The sequence below is a fragment of the Haliaeetus albicilla genome, chromosome 3, assembly GCF_947461875.1.
Source record: "Haliaeetus albicilla chromosome 3, bHalAlb1.1, whole genome shotgun sequence".
In the NCBI taxonomy this organism is placed as follows: Eukaryota; Metazoa; Chordata; class Aves; order Accipitriformes; family Accipitridae; genus Haliaeetus; species Haliaeetus albicilla.
In genome coordinates this window covers 46,872,935-46,889,037 of record NC_091485.1, presented here as the reverse complement: position 1 = coordinate 46,889,037, position 16,103 = coordinate 46,872,935, and positions in this window count along the sequence as shown.

Genomic DNA, 16,103 nt, shown 5'->3' with positions numbered 1-16,103 from the left:
TATATAATATTATTTTTCCTAGGAAAATAACATTCAAGAAATTCCATCATGAAAAAAATATATGTTAAAACTCACTCTTATTAGCTGTCAGATTTATTTAGCTAAATGAAATACAGTGGAAGGTGGTTGCCATAGCTACAGCAGAGCTCTGGAATAATTTTGCTTCTTCTTAATTGCTACATATTTGTGTACAAACAGCTAAGAACATCTTACATTTTTAGTCTGAGACCTTAAAGCCACAAGAAAAACTTTGAATATGAATCTCCTGCTGACAGAAGGGTACTCTATAAAAGGAAACATGATGAATGAAAACTTGTCACTATAAAAAGTTGTCTACAGTCATCTGCATAAAACCAATATTTTTTTTCTTTGTACTATGCCAGTTAAGAATCTTGCACTGTATTTACCTCTGCAATCTTTATAATCATATCAGACTTTGGAAAGCTGAGGTACCTATAGATTTTTTTCCAGGAAAATCACATCAAGTCTTACATTCTCAGAAGAATTTCAGTGGATTAGATGGGTAGAAAGAGCAACTCTTCTTCAAAGCTTTCTGTGACATATGGCATATGATTTTTGCCTAGTTAATGTCATCATTGTCCATTTCTTTAACAGAATAATGCTACCAGAAGTGTATTTTCAACTTGTTCAGTAACATATTTATTCTTACAATTGAATGCAGATATGAAAATGGGCTCATCACAAAAAGGGAGAAAACAGTACTGAATTTTAATAAATTACTTTATATCACATTTTCTGCTAATATTATTCTTATACATGTCAAGCAGCTAAGATCAGTACAGCTATGCTCATTCATAGAACAGTGAACTCACATGTATTAGTCTTAAGGCCAGTATTCTCATATCTGAAGATCAGAAGTTAATGACGTAACTTCATAACCAGGCACTGCATTGAAACAATTTCCTGTGGTTTTAGACGGTTTTAAGTGGATCTGCAGTCTCAGGACTAGTCAGATGTAGCCATGAGCAGAATACAAAAGTACAACTCTTCTGACACATTATGGGTAATAATATGTAATATAAATGTGCCAAGGCCTTCTACATCTTCTTCACCCCTTTTTAGTTAAAAGTATCAGGGAAAATAAGAACATATAAACTGCATTTCAGTTTAATGGAGGCTCATTAACCTTTTTACCTTTTTTTTTTTTTTTCCTGAACATCAACAGAAGACCACTTCTAATCATGCAGGTTACCTGGCTAAGTACAACAGAAGGCCTCTGTCGTGGATTATCAGAAGATTCTGGTATTTTTCCCTGACCTATGTATAACATTATCTTTAGTTTGAATAATAAGCTATCTTTACTTCTTCACATCCTCAGTTGACTAAAGTCTATTTAAGACTTCCTTTGCATATCAAAATGTAATCCCATCTTTACCCTGGGAGTTCAAGGATTTCATTGTTCCCACTGCCTTCCAGTGCCTGCAATATCTTCCCATGGATGCTCTGTTTCTGCCACAATCCACCACAGAATTCTCCCATTTTATGACTTTACTGAATACTTTTCCAGAGTAATGATGTCAGGATTTGGTCCATATCCATCTATGTGAACTGAAAAACTGCTGGTGATGCACAATCATATTTCAATATTTCTATTTCCTAAGTAACCTGGCAAAACTGAAATCTGGTTCTGGCTTTATGCAGTCACACAGATACAAGCTTAAATGACACCTTGCTTTCTAGAGTTTAAAATATTCAATTATAGCAATTATAATCAATTTGGAAATTGGCAGACTTCCAAAAGTTGTTTGCTGTTATATCAAACAGAACAAAACTTTTTCTTCTTTGTATTCAGGAAGAGACTTATTTAGTAGTGACAGCAAACTACTTATTCTGTCTTCTTTCTGGCTCACAGAACATCTGAACTCTACCAAAAATAACATATGACTTTCAAGGATTTTATGATGTAATTTTGTATAGATATTTGACATCTACTACACTACATTAAAATATAGGTTTCTTTGTAATTGGAATTTTATACATACGTACTACCAGGGTATAAAATTTGTATAAAAAGGAGTAATAGTCTTCATTTCATACCTACTGATTTTGATCTTACTGAGAAAAATTCACTCATTATTTTATTTGCTCATGGATTTAATCATTCATTTACTGGCAGTGCAGTTTAAACAAATTGAAATGAGATATTCAAACACATCTGTCTCAGATGATAATTTATAGTATTTCAGAATCTGGATGATTTGGTCTTTAATAGCTCTTTTCTCTTCATGAATTCTATATTTATGACACAAAAGCTGATTTCATAGCACTTGAGAATAATAAGGTTAGTAAGAAATAATTTTTAAAGGCAGACGACTTCTTACCTTTTAACAATGTTTTTGAGTTAATCTTATGGGTTTCATATGGTTATGAAAGTAAAAGCTAAAAAATGATGTTAAACAACACAAAACTGACTATGTAAACTCAGACAGGCACTAACAGGCCTATGTAGACCTGTTTTGGGATACCCATCACTCTTGTAATAGATAAGAGTTGATTGTTCAGCACCTTGCAGAACTAGATTTACAGCAAATAATGTTTTCCTTCTTCTTAGGATGTGGAGTCAAATTTATGAGTACTGTGTTCTTGTATTCCCAGTCAAGACATCACTATGTTATATATTTTCTACTACCTTTCTAGCCTTATTGTGTCATTTTGATTAATCTTTTTCTGACTTGTATTACCGCAATGACAGAAGTTTTAGTCAAGAAAAAAGTTTCATTATTCTGGCTTCTGTAGAAAGAGAACCAAAACATCTCCTTTCCAAATCAACATGTTTCACCATTTCCACTGGCAATTATTTGCCTCTTGCATTCTGTGGCTTTATAGTCCTCATTCATGGCTGTATCTTTGTTGTGATTCCTTGTATTTTTCATTGTATTTCATTAATTCATTGTATTTCTCCCCCTCTTTTGCTTCTAAGGGATTAGATCACAGCTCCATTCTGAATTCTCATTATTAATCTCAAATATATGACCTTGAACATTACACCTTTACAATCCACTTCATCCCTATTACTCCAGTTACCAAGATAGCTTTTCTCATCTTGCTATGTATAGATGATTCAAATTTGTGTCATCAATACCCTTCATTGTACTTTCATACTTCGATGACCATTGAAGGTATTTTTCAAAACGTTTCCAGAATTGCTTCTTTAGGACACCACTTGTAAACATGCAGCCCATAAGTTCTCCCTTTCAGGATCATCAATGACTTCCAATGTGCAGCAGGTATTTTAATTATCCTACAGTTCTTGTATTAGCTTACACTTTCAATACCTTCACACACACACACAAAAAAGTCCTGTGGCCTAATTATTTTATTAACATTCTGACAGATGCTGTCTGATACATTTCTTGTCAAGGAATATAATTACTTTACAAAAAGAAAGTAATACTGTGGACTGACATATATAATGTGAATAACACCAGGTTGCATATCTCAGTCTCTTTTTTATATGTTTTAAATATAATTTCTTAGTATCAGTAGTATGTCTTGATTGTTGAATATGTCTTTTGACTATACATTGTGCTTTTATTTTTTTCCCTTTTGTTCCTATTAAGGCTCAGATTCCATGTTGAATGTCATGAGCATATTAACATATTACTATCAATCAGCTAAGCTATTAAAACTGGATACCTGCATACAAGGAACCTTTAGTTTTTGTTAAGAAAATGTAGATAAGCAAAGTCAGTTCTATTTGAATCTTCCATGGCATTAGGGACATTTAATCAGATGCAACTTGTAAATTCCACTGGATTTTTTTTTAACAATGCCTTCCTATGGACTGAATGAGTTAAGTGTTTAGAAACATTGCTGGAGTATATTAGCAGCACCTTTCCATGCACCATAACGTATGAATTCCAAATAATTAGGGTTTATGTCATTTTTTGAAGCTTTACACACCCAGCAGCAGTATTTCTGGTGGTGACATACTAGTACCGCTATGAAACTTTGACCCTGTTGTGGTTTAACCCCAGCCAGCAACTAAGCACCACGCAGCCACTTGCTCACTTCCCTTCCACCCAGTGGGATGGGGGAGAGAATCAGGAAAAAAAAAAAAAAAAGTAAAACTCGTGGGTTGAGATAAGAACAGTTTAATAGGACAGACAGGAAGAAAATAATAATGATAATAACAATAATAAAATGACAGTAATAATAATAAAAGAACTGGCATATACAAAAAAAGGGATGCACAATGCAATTGCTCACCACTCGCTGACTGATGACCAGTTAGTTCCCAAGTGGTGATCCGCCCCGGCCAGTCAACTTCCCCCAGTTCATATACTGAGCATGATGTCACATAGTATGGAATACCCTTGTGGCCAGTTTGGGTCAGCTGTCCTGGCTGTTTCTCCTCCCAACTTCTTGTGCCCCTCAAGCCTTCTTGCTGGCTGGGCATGAGAAGCTGAAAAATCCTTGATTTAGTATAAACACTATTTAGCAAGAACTGAAAACATCAGTGTTATATCAACATTCTTCTGGTACTAAATCCAAATCATAGCACTACACCAGCTACTAGAAAGACAATTAGCTCTATCCCAGCTGAAACCAGGACAGACCTTTTAGTCCTTTCTCATAGTCTCTCTTTTCAGCCCAACTCCCAACACAGAAATATGAGTAATCTGTACATCACTGTATTGTTTCCTTATAGCCCACTCATTGGGGACCATATGAGGGGTTAATTCATGCCTTCTTATGTTTGAAAATAACTTCTCAAGGCATTCTACTTTTCTAATTGGAAGTATTGCTTCACATGCTTTATTATTGTTTGCTGCTTCTCTTTCAGAGAAAGACTACTGTAATGATTTCTTGGAAGAATTAAGCACCTTAATTTAAGTAATGTTTCAGGAAAACATACATTTAGTGACTAAATAGAGCAACATAATTCAGTAGTAAATGGATGGTTAATAAACCATTCAATTTAACTCCCAACAAATTTTAATTATATTTCCAAGTTAACCTTCATAAAAGTTGTCACAGACTTTACTTGCACATTAAAACCAGACAGAACATTTTAATATGAAACAGTATATTCACAAAAGATTATTAAGAATGTTTGTACTTAAACTGTTAAAGAGATTCACAGTATGTTAGGAATAAAAGAAAATATGAATTATTAAACTTCATAAAGCTTATTATTAGTTCAAATTTTAATAAATTATATTAAGGCCACTAACAAATATAAACACATTAGATGATACATAAATACATGCAGAGAAGACAACCCCCTGCTTGGTTACTTTTTCAGCTGTAGCATTGGTATCAAGGAGAACAGAGAGAAAAACAATCGAGTCATAGTCCACTTGAGATCAAATTAACAAACCTCTGGACAGAGGTGTGCTGGATATCCTCTACATTACGCAATTTGGCTGAGAAAGAAGCATAAATTTTAAAATGTGGAAAAGAGTATGACTCTGCCCCCACTGAAATCCATGCAGACCCCTATTGACTTCAGTGGGATTAGAAGAAAGCAATGATTTTTATCAGCTTTATTAGAGTTTTGCAGAAACCCCTTGGACAAGGCAAACAGTGGTCAGTAATGAATTATAAAAATAATTACATACATTCAACCATCATTTAAAAATTAAGCTTTCAAAGTAAAAAACTGACTGGGAATATTTGATAGTAAACAGTCAAAGTATTTGTTTTATTTTGTTTTTAGTCTAATTTCCCTCATCAACTTTGGTGCCATTGCTAAGCAAAGACTTCCATTCTAAAAGAGGAGAAAGAAGAATTGGTAGAGAAGGTCCACTTAGAAGACTGAGTGAACACCTCAGAAAGCGCAAAAGGCATTATTAGTGAGAGAAAAAATAAAAATCTTTGTAAGTTGGAATTTCCTTCATTCTTATTTTCAGAATTTTATTTACTTTGGTGTGAAGTGGTAGAGAAAAAAGGAATAAAGAAAAGGAAAACCAAGTGGAGTGCACTCCTTACACAAAAACCTAATTTTCTTTCCAACAAGAATATAAAAATTCCTAACTATTCCATGCATGATGGTATAGATGTAGCCACCTTTTATACTTGTAGCAGAAGAAATTTTCACCGTTTGGACCACCTCATAACTGGATTCTTAAAGAGGTCTTCAGAATGTTTATATACATCTGAAACTATTGTGAAATCATTTACATCTACATTACACAAGAATCAGTCTGTGATGTCCCCTGAGAAGTCATGAATAATAATGCCATGCAATCTATTCTGGAAACAAGGGACACTAATGTACTCATAATTCTCTGTGTCTTTAGAAGTAATATTAAACAAGTATGAAATATACAGTTACACATGAAAAAAAGTATGTTGTGTAATGAAGGCTTGGACTGTGCTGTATGACCGTTTGAAGAACAAACTTTAAAAATCTGCCTGTTTGCCTCCTTGAGGACCAGCAGCTGAACATCAGAGTTCGTCCCTCACCACTGATATTATAATAAGGCTTTGAATATCAAATACATTTTAAAGCATCTATATATTCCATCAATCACACAAGTTCAATATGAGGAACCATCATAAAGTTCCAACCACACAACCTCTTACCAGAAGAAATGGTAAAACACTTAGATACAGGGCAGAGATTAAATCCAGTTCTTAAAATATTAAGAAAGATAACCATAAATAAACACCTCAATGTCCACTTGGTACCGGATGGGTCTTTTGTGTTAATGTTTACTGGGATGTGGGAGCTATAATTAATTTGCTATTGCAAGAGCATATACTAATGTCATGTTTATCATCAGTTGCTCATAAAAAAGCCTACATATATTCTTCATTAATTCAATAGGATCTCTTGTTTAAAAAAAAACAACAACAACAACCAAACAAAAAACAACAAAACAAACCTAACATAAAAAATAAGATTAGCCATACTAAAGATCAAAGTCCATCCATCTCACTATTTTAACTCCTATGGTAGTCATCAGAGGAGTCCTAAAGAATATAGCAACAGGGTAAATACACAGGAGTACTTTCCTATTATATTCTCCGTGCTTCCAGAGGTGATTAGTGAACATTAGTGTTGTTTAAGCAGTTTTCCTCCCATTGGAATCAAGGCTGAAGTCTGTCATCAGCATGCCAGATTCTGTGTCCTGTTTGCCATGTTGCAAAGTGCCTTCCTTGTAGTTTAGCTTCTACAACATATCTAGGATTCAGTTAGCAACAACAAGGCACGTGTACAGAAGAACTTTGCACATTGTCTGTATGTATTGCATATGCACTCATCTAGGACAAGCAACTGCAGTGAACTTCATTGATGGTAAACTTTTAATATGGACACACAACACAAGAACTGTAATGGATTACACTAGGTAAAACTCAAGTCCCTTCTTCTTTGTGCTGCACCAGTCACCAAGGTGTATATACCTTTTGCAACCAGTAACCTTCAGTGATTATATTTTTTGCCTTCTTGATTTGTTCCATGTAAACTTTTGGATTTACAGCATCTCACGGCAATGAGTTTCACAGCACTGTAGGTCACCTCAGTTTGTTTGGAGCAAGTTACCCGATAAATGACTGTACTAAAACAAATAAACATTAATATCCATTTGTAAAATTAATGACAGAATCTGACTTGCAAGCCCAACTAACCAAACCAAAAACATAAAAATCAATGTCTTCAAGAGTATTTATTTGTGATCTAATAAGTAAATAGTTATATATTTACAAAAGTGTTGGAGATTCAGATTTAATTTCCAAAATTAAAAGAAAAAAAGAAATAAAATATAATCAGATTTCTGTGTACTGACTTGAAGCAAACATGGTTCAATTTTTCTTAAGTGAAAAACAGGAGCAGGAAGGAGAATCAGCAACATTTTTGTAAGATCATCTGGAATTAGTATCATGCAATATATAGAATAAATATCCAAGATAAACCATCAAGCAGAAAATATAGGAATTATATGCTGTAAAGAGTGTCACGGAATAAGGATTAATCAGGAAACTGACTTTAAAATAACTGCATAAAAAACCCAAAACAATCAAACAAGAAACTATACTTTCCTTTTCCAGGTAATATATCCATGGATATACTATCACAGAACAGTATTTTGCAAATCAACTCTATGTTCATTTCACTGTTCTGTAAAAGGATTGCCTTTGTTAATGCGGAGGTGGGTTATGTTAGTCTCACTGACACCTTAGGCAATATTAGTAGAACTATATTCTCCAGCAAATTATTCATTTTTCTAATTGACCTAACTATCGCAACTTTTTGTATTAATATGTAAATTAATATTTCCTGTTTGAGTTTCAGGTTATTACTCTTGCTTTTATCACCTTTAATCATTTTAATAATTCTTCCCCATCTTCTTTGTTCCCACCTATTCAATTTTTATAGGCACTTATAACCTACTAACTATTCCATCCCTCCTTCACCTTTTTTCTCACATCCCTCTTCCCTAACACCTCTTTGTAATTCATACTAATGTTTTTGTCATATTAATATCTTAATGTCCTAATACCAAATTTTCCAGTTTTTGAAAATGAAATACAAGAGCAAAGAACAACACTTCAAAGACATTACAATCACACTGCGCAGAATAACAATAGGTAGGAATTACTACTTTGAACAGAGAAGTTTTTTAAGGAATATTAATAATGGTTGAAACCAAACCTCGCTAACTCTTGCACCCTCCCAGGATGGGTGCAGCAGTTTACTGTCAGGGAGCAGCATCTTCCCTGCTCCAGCAGGGAGCTGAGAGTCAGCCCAGCACAGGGAAGGGCAGTGTCCCCTCCTGCAAGGCACAATGGGCCCAAACAAGGTAAGCAGAAAACAAGGTGAGCAGAGCAGGGCTGGTGACAGCAACATGTCCTGTCAACAACCCAATGATCAGCATACAAAAGTAAGGCGACAAGAAAGTCCTGAGGTCAACCTGGACAGTCCAGCCAAGAAGGCAGGAATGTCAGGGGACAAGCTGGGCAGAGGTCTACTTGCAGTATGGCTCAAGTGAAGACTGGGGAACAAGACTAAGCTGAAAGAGAAACCCCAGGCCCATGGGCAGGGCTGTGGGTGCAGGTCCAGATGAAGCTGTTCAGGGCCATTAGGGTCCGTCACTGCGCTCCGGGCCCTGATATTTTTTTTATGCTTTACAATGTCTGGTGGCTTAAAAGTAAATAATTTTTCTCACCTTATAGGCATTTTTCCCATTTTTTTCTTGTGCTTATGCTTTTGTGCTTATGCTTTTGTGCTTTATTTTATTATATTTTTTTATTTAGTCTTTAAGCATAAACATCCAAATTTTTCCTGTTATAGCAAAATCCTTATATATTGGTGGCGTGATTTAGGCCCAGCCAGCAACTAAGCACCACACTGTTGCTCATTTACTCCTCTCCATCTGGGTGGGATGGGGAGGAGAATCAGAAGAAAAAGGTAAAAACTCATGGGTTGAGATAAGGACAGTTTAATAGGACAACACAAGGAGAGATGAAATAATAATAACAATAATACTAATAAAAGGATATATAAAGGGAGTGATGCACAATGCAATTGCTCACTACCCAGAATACGATGCTCAGCCTGTTCCCTAGCTGCGATCCCTCCTCCCCTACCAGCCAGCTCCCCCAGTTTACACACTGAGCATGACATCACATGGTAGCAAATATCCCCTTGGCTAGTTTGGGTCAGCTATCCTGGCTATATCCTCCCAGCTTCTTGTGAAAAATTAACTCTATCCTAGCCAAACCCAGGACAATTGCAATATATTGTTTAGTGCCTCGTAAACAGTCAGACAGAAGAAAATGTTACTGCAAAAATGACTTCAAACTTGAATGTATAACCTCAAAAACTAAGCCAGTAAATTAAGGATTTGTTCTATCATACTAAAGAACTAAAAGGAAGATTAATTCCATTACTTCTGATGTTTGTATTGGTTAGCATTTTCATGTAGATTGATAAATTTTCTTCTTGTTGCCAGAGCCTGTGGCTATCTTGACAGATCAGTAGCTAAGCCATGGATCAGCTGATGGGAGTTAACTCTTACTCCATTGTGCCTTTGTACCTGATACATACCTGAGCTTCTGGCTGCTACGGAAGCAATGCCAATGGCACGATGACCTACTGGGAAAGCAAGCAGCACACTGTCCTCTTCTGAAATCCTTTTCAAGGTACAGCTCAGGGATGGGAGGGGTTTGTTAGTATTTGAATATGTAGCTAAACCTTATGAAACTTTTGCTTTGAAATATGGGTTTATTAAACAAGTTTTGTGATAAACAACCTGTTGGAAAGCACAGTTTACAACCTTACTAGACACTGGGGAAAGTGGTTCTTCTTCTATGTGCTTCTATATTTAATGCCTATTTTCTACTTTTATGATCTTACTGCTTGCATATTGGTGGATTTTTAAAGTGTGTTTTACAAATTTTTTTCATAAAACTTTGTCATTCAAGTTCCATAAGAAGGAAGAGCTTTAACTATGAGTAATCTCTAAGGTTTTCAAGGCTAGTTACAGCTATTTTTGGTTTTGCAATGTTGTATCATAAATAAGACTTCACTTTTCTAACACTGCTCATTGACCTTTAATCTAAAGCTGAAGCTTCTTCTTATTAACTTCACATAAATAAAGACAGTAGAGAACAGGCACTATAGCTGACAGTCCACTAAGATTAATGGATGCAATTCACATCACTACTACTATTGCTTTATTTTTTCATAGAAACTCAAAATATACAGGATTTTAAAATTTCTGTTCTGAGTTTAGAAGTTAACTGTTCAGAGAAAAATAATATGAAGTTCTGTATGGAACAACTAGAATTAGAATAATTACTCAAGTAATTGTTTGGGCTGGGACCACTGTTGTGGGGGCAGTTTCAGCAGTTCTTGGCTTCGGCTCAGAATAATAGAATGCTTCTAGGTCAGCTCCTTTTTTCTAACCTGTGCTAGTGCTACAGCCCTTCCAGCTGAAAGTATTCTATTCTATTCTACAGCTCCTGCTATGAAATATGCTCATCTCTTCTTTCCCACACAAACTTCCATGAGCTGGTCAAGCAAAACAAAAATTATTTGCTTTGTTTGCATTTGGGGATCTCCATGCCTGACTTTCTTGCGCTGCAGTTTGAAGCACCAGGTGAATGATATTTGATCAGAACATCTGGTTAACAACTGCCTCCTGTTCCTGCTTATGTAGACACACGCTGTAATCTCCATCCACAAAGACTGAATTTTCTAGTCAAAACCACAAGTATTCCACTAGGCAATTTTTTCATGCATGGAGAGATATAGTCAGAATTCATAGCCTGTACTCTGGTAGATATTCCAAATTATCACTGCTGACTTGAGCATTCTTGAGCTGGAAAGGAGATACTACCTCAATCTAAACTTTTTTTCACACCTGTACCAGAAATACCAATTATGAAACCTTACATTAAAGGATAATATTTACAATGATAAATCAAAATAGTTTATATTTATTGAATGTACAGAGTCATCAGTTTCTCATCCATTTTGCATAAATTTGGTTACTCTAAGGAAAGTTGATGATGTGAATTTGATCAACTGTTTATAATGTAATTATTAATTCTTATTATTTTTTGATAGTGCATAACCTTTTTGATAATAACATGTAATACCTTGACCAGAATAATTTAGTGTTTAATCATAGTTTAATTGTTTTTTTCCATTTTCCATTACATGTATTTATTTAAAGAATAAAATAAGCCTCATTTGCATAAATCAGTTTGATATTAGTTAGCTATTGGATTAGATAACTGATCATTCCCAAAGACCAGGATGGCTAAGACTGCCTGCATAAAGTTTCCCTCCATAAACTTCTCCCACTTTTGTATCACTCTGGGAGCCCCTGTCATCCTGTTCAGCCTTCATAATATGAGCATGTGTTTGATCCCATATATTGGGTTTGCATGGTGTGAGAGACTGAAGGAGTTAATGTCTCAAACATTGTGGTGGGGCAAGTTCTGCTTAACGACTAACTCTGCATAACAACGAACTGTGCCTAACAAGGAACCACGGGTGAAAAGAAGCCCATCAGAGCCCATCAGCAACAGGAGGGGGAGGGTGTGCCGCCAGGGGGTGCACAGCTCCCTGTTCTGGGGTGCTGTTCTGATGTGCTGAACAGGGCAGCTCACCAAGTATGGCAAAAGATCACACCTGTAGGGAAGGGGAAGCTACTCCCCAAACAACCCCTCAAGCCCACTGCCCAAAGGCTACCTAATTAGCCTAATGAGTTCGAGTGCCCACCCGAAGGAGGGGCAAGGAGGATAAAAGGACACAAACTGAAGCCCCAGGTGCACAAGCCCACTGGAAATGGACTCCTTGGCTGACTGAACCAATGCTGGACCCAGAACCAGTGAAATCTTTCTCCTCTCTCTCTCCCTCCCCCCTCTGTCTTGTTTCTCTCTTTCCTTTTCCGTAGTCCCTACACCTCATCCCTTTAGACATAAACCGTTGACTGCCTGGGACTGGAAGTGGATCCAGTCACCCCTAGGCTCCTCACTAAGAAGGAGTCTAGAAAGCAAGGGGGTCCGCTCTGAACTTCATGATTGAATGGGAGGGCTCCCCTTATTGTCTTCCCTGAACCGATTCCCAAATAAGCAAGGCCTGTAGTACATATTTGGTGATGTATGGTTAACACAGTTTACTGACATAGTTACATGCCAATTTTTGTTGTGAGTATACCGGGTTTGGTGGTGAGCATGCCAATTCTTGTTGTGCAAAGATTCCCCTGCAACCCGTGGTCAAGACCATGGTGAGACAGGCTGTCCCCCTGCATTCCATGGAGGTCCACGGTGGAGCAGGTATCCACCTGCAGCCCAGGGAGGACCCCACACTGGAGTAGGTGGATGCCCGAAGGAGGCTGTGACCCCGTGGGAAGCCCGCGCTGGAGCAGGCTCCTGGCAGGACCTGTGGGCCCATGGAGAAAGGAGCCCATGCTTGAGCAGGTTTGCCGGCAGGGCTTGTGACCCCATGGAGGGGACCCACACTGGAGCAGTCTGTTCCTGAAGGACTGCACCCCATGGAAGAGACCCACGCTGGAGCAGTTCATGAAGAACTGCAGCCCGTGGGAAGGACTCACATTGAAGAAGTTCTTGGAGGACTGTGTCCTGTGGGAGGGACTCCATGCTGGAGCAGGGGAAGAGTGTGAGGAGTCCTGCCCCTGAGGAGGAAGGAGTGGCAGAGACAACATGTGATGAACTGATAGAAACCACCACTCCCCATCCCCCTGTGCCGCTTGGGTGGAGGAGGTAGAGAGTAGGGAGTAAAGATGAGCTCAGGAAGAAGGCAGGGGTGGGGGGAAGGTGTTTTAAGATTTGTTTTTATTTCTCAGTACCCTACTCTGACTTTTGATTGGCAATAAATCAAGTCAATTTCCCCACATCGAGTCTGTTTTGCCCATGACGGTAATTGCTGAGTGATCTCCCTGTCCTTTTATTGAACCATGAGACTTTCATTGTGTTTTTCTCCCCCTGTCCCATTGAGGAAGGGAGTGATAGAGCAGGGTGGTGGGCAGCTGGCATCCAGCCAAGGTGAACCCACCACACCCCATTCTCTCTGTAGACCTGAAAGTTTGAGACAGTCTTATCCACCTTTCTTCCACCCCACTCTCAAGGAAGAGTCTGATCAGCCTGTGAACAGGTTAGCAGGAGACACAATTTGCAATTAAATCTTTACTGATAGAGTAGCTCAAAGATCCCCTTGCTAGCACTGTCTTGTACCCAGGAATGCTCACAATTCAGCAGCCTGCTTTCAACACCTACCAGTCTGGATCTGAAAGTGGCTGAGCACAGCTGGCCCTGCATTGTCTGCAAGGTTAGCACAGCCCAGGGCAGTTTTGGTTTGTCTGTACACTGATAAAGAAATGCCACTTTTTCCATTAAGCCTTTTCAAGTCACGCAGGCATAAAATTTCCTGATTCTTCCCACGTAGTATCTCCAAGGTCTGGATATTTCTCTATTCATAATGCTGAAATCCTCATTGGCTCATGCACTTCAATCCCCTCCTTTCTGACTTCCTCCATGTCGCATGTTGCTAAACATATGCAAAAGGTTTTTGAGGTTACCAGAAAGAGGTAACATAATGGACTACTTAGTATGAGAGAAGTTTTTCAAAATACTAATTTTCAGTTCAGTTACACCTGTTAGCATCTCCGTTGAAATCCCATTAATCTGTTTCAATACCTTGAGGTATTGTGTGAATAAGAGCCTAGTCTGTGAGTTCACAGAAGATAGGGGAGCAGCTTCCTCTGAGTACGTGTCTATGCATTGGGAATAGGGGAGAGAACAGACGAACAGGAGGAGAAGGTGGGCTCAAAGGAGGGCCTTGCTTCTTCACCAGTGCCAGCAGTGCACTGTTTAGCTATCCTGCTGCTCCAGCCTTGCTGTTGTGTTTGGGACTGAGGCTGGTAAATCAGTGACTTCACGCTTTACACAACACATACTATGGCATGTCTCAACTCCAGCGTTTGCTAAGGTTACCAAAAAGATTGCCTTTCCTCAGGAAGACAGGCTGTTATCAGCTGGCTTATTTATCATTTTCTTAATTGATAAATAGCTTTTTGCCTCCCTGCTTCCTGCCTGCCTTCCACACACACATTGTGCCGTCTAAATTCACTGCCTGTGTCATGTCTTAATTTGTGCTTTCAAATTGATATTAGGAACCACTGCCTAAATACATAGTGCTATTCTCTATTTCCCAGTCCAAAATTTCTTGAAGCCAATTGATTTTTATTTCATTTACTTCACTGGGCACTGGATAGGTTACATATTTCCAAAGTCCATCTAGCTATGATAAACAATGTATGTAAGATGTAATTAAAAAAAAGTGAATAAAAAGAAACCATGGTACACCCACAGCTGTAGTCTGATATAGCTGTCAGTAGCTCCCCCCCGCCCGCCCCCGCCTCATCCTACAATAGGCATTGCACCACATTAAGCCAGGCATTTCACAAGAGGTGTTGAGCATCTCTGAAGTAATCCCTCACCCAGGGAAGAAGCCTAAAAATGGAAACAAGAGAGAAACATTGACCTCAGTGACTCTGATACAAACTCTGCAATTGTAAAAATATTTCAGAGAATTTGTAAAAAGATGGGCAGCAGCATTTAGAAGAGTCTCTCTCAATGCGCAATGATATTTTGATAATTTATGGTAAAACATGGCAATATATAATCTAGGGGAGCTTATTACTTGTCCATTTTGTTCTGAGGATATTTAATGTCTTTTTGGTACAAGGTTTTTCTACCTGGCAGTTTAAAAAAAACCCTCCACAATGTGAGAATGCAAATCTCATTTGTAAGAAGGTTGCAAGAATTCCTCCTGTGAGAAATCTACTTCCTGATTTTGTGTTAATTACTTGTACAACGACAAAAGAAACAGATGTTTATTTATGTTTACACCTTAAAATAATAATTCCTTGATTACAGTAGAGACCAATGCCTGATGTAAAAAAGATTCTTCATTTTCTTAGTGAGTAGATCTATGCTGGAAAACTAATACATTAAAAGCTAAAAGCCCAGTATTGAAAGCAAGGAATATGTAATTTGGGATGTTGTAATCTTTAAACATCATAGAATAGTCTGTCCTAGTACATATGGAATGATTAAATTTTGGAATTCAGAAGTTTTTGTTAAAATATATTTAGTAAAGGCTTATATCTTTCTTGATTGTTCACTGCCTTTAATTTTTGAAGTAATGAATCTTTTCTTCACCTATATGTACAATAATAAATAACAGCTGACGAATGAGCTGATCATGCGCTAGTTATAAGGATAAGAGGCTAATCTCCCTTCTTGACTGCAAAAATAATATATTCAAGGACATTAAAAAAGATGCTGTTTATAAATAAAATAAAATGTAAACACTATTTAATATATTTCATCTTTATAAATCCCTTAAAAATCAATTGGTATATGAACTTTGGTATAACATAAATATTCCTTGATTGTCAGTTTTAGTGTTTTAAAATGAAATTACTAAGAAAATTCTATTCAGACTGAAAAAAAGTACAGAAAAGTTTTAGATTAAGATGACCGTGACTAAGCTATTGCTGGTTTCACTTCATCAGTGTCACTAACGTATTATTTGTATAGCCTTTACAGCATCACTATGTCCTCTGTGTTGTTTTTGCCTAAAGCATATAACTTTC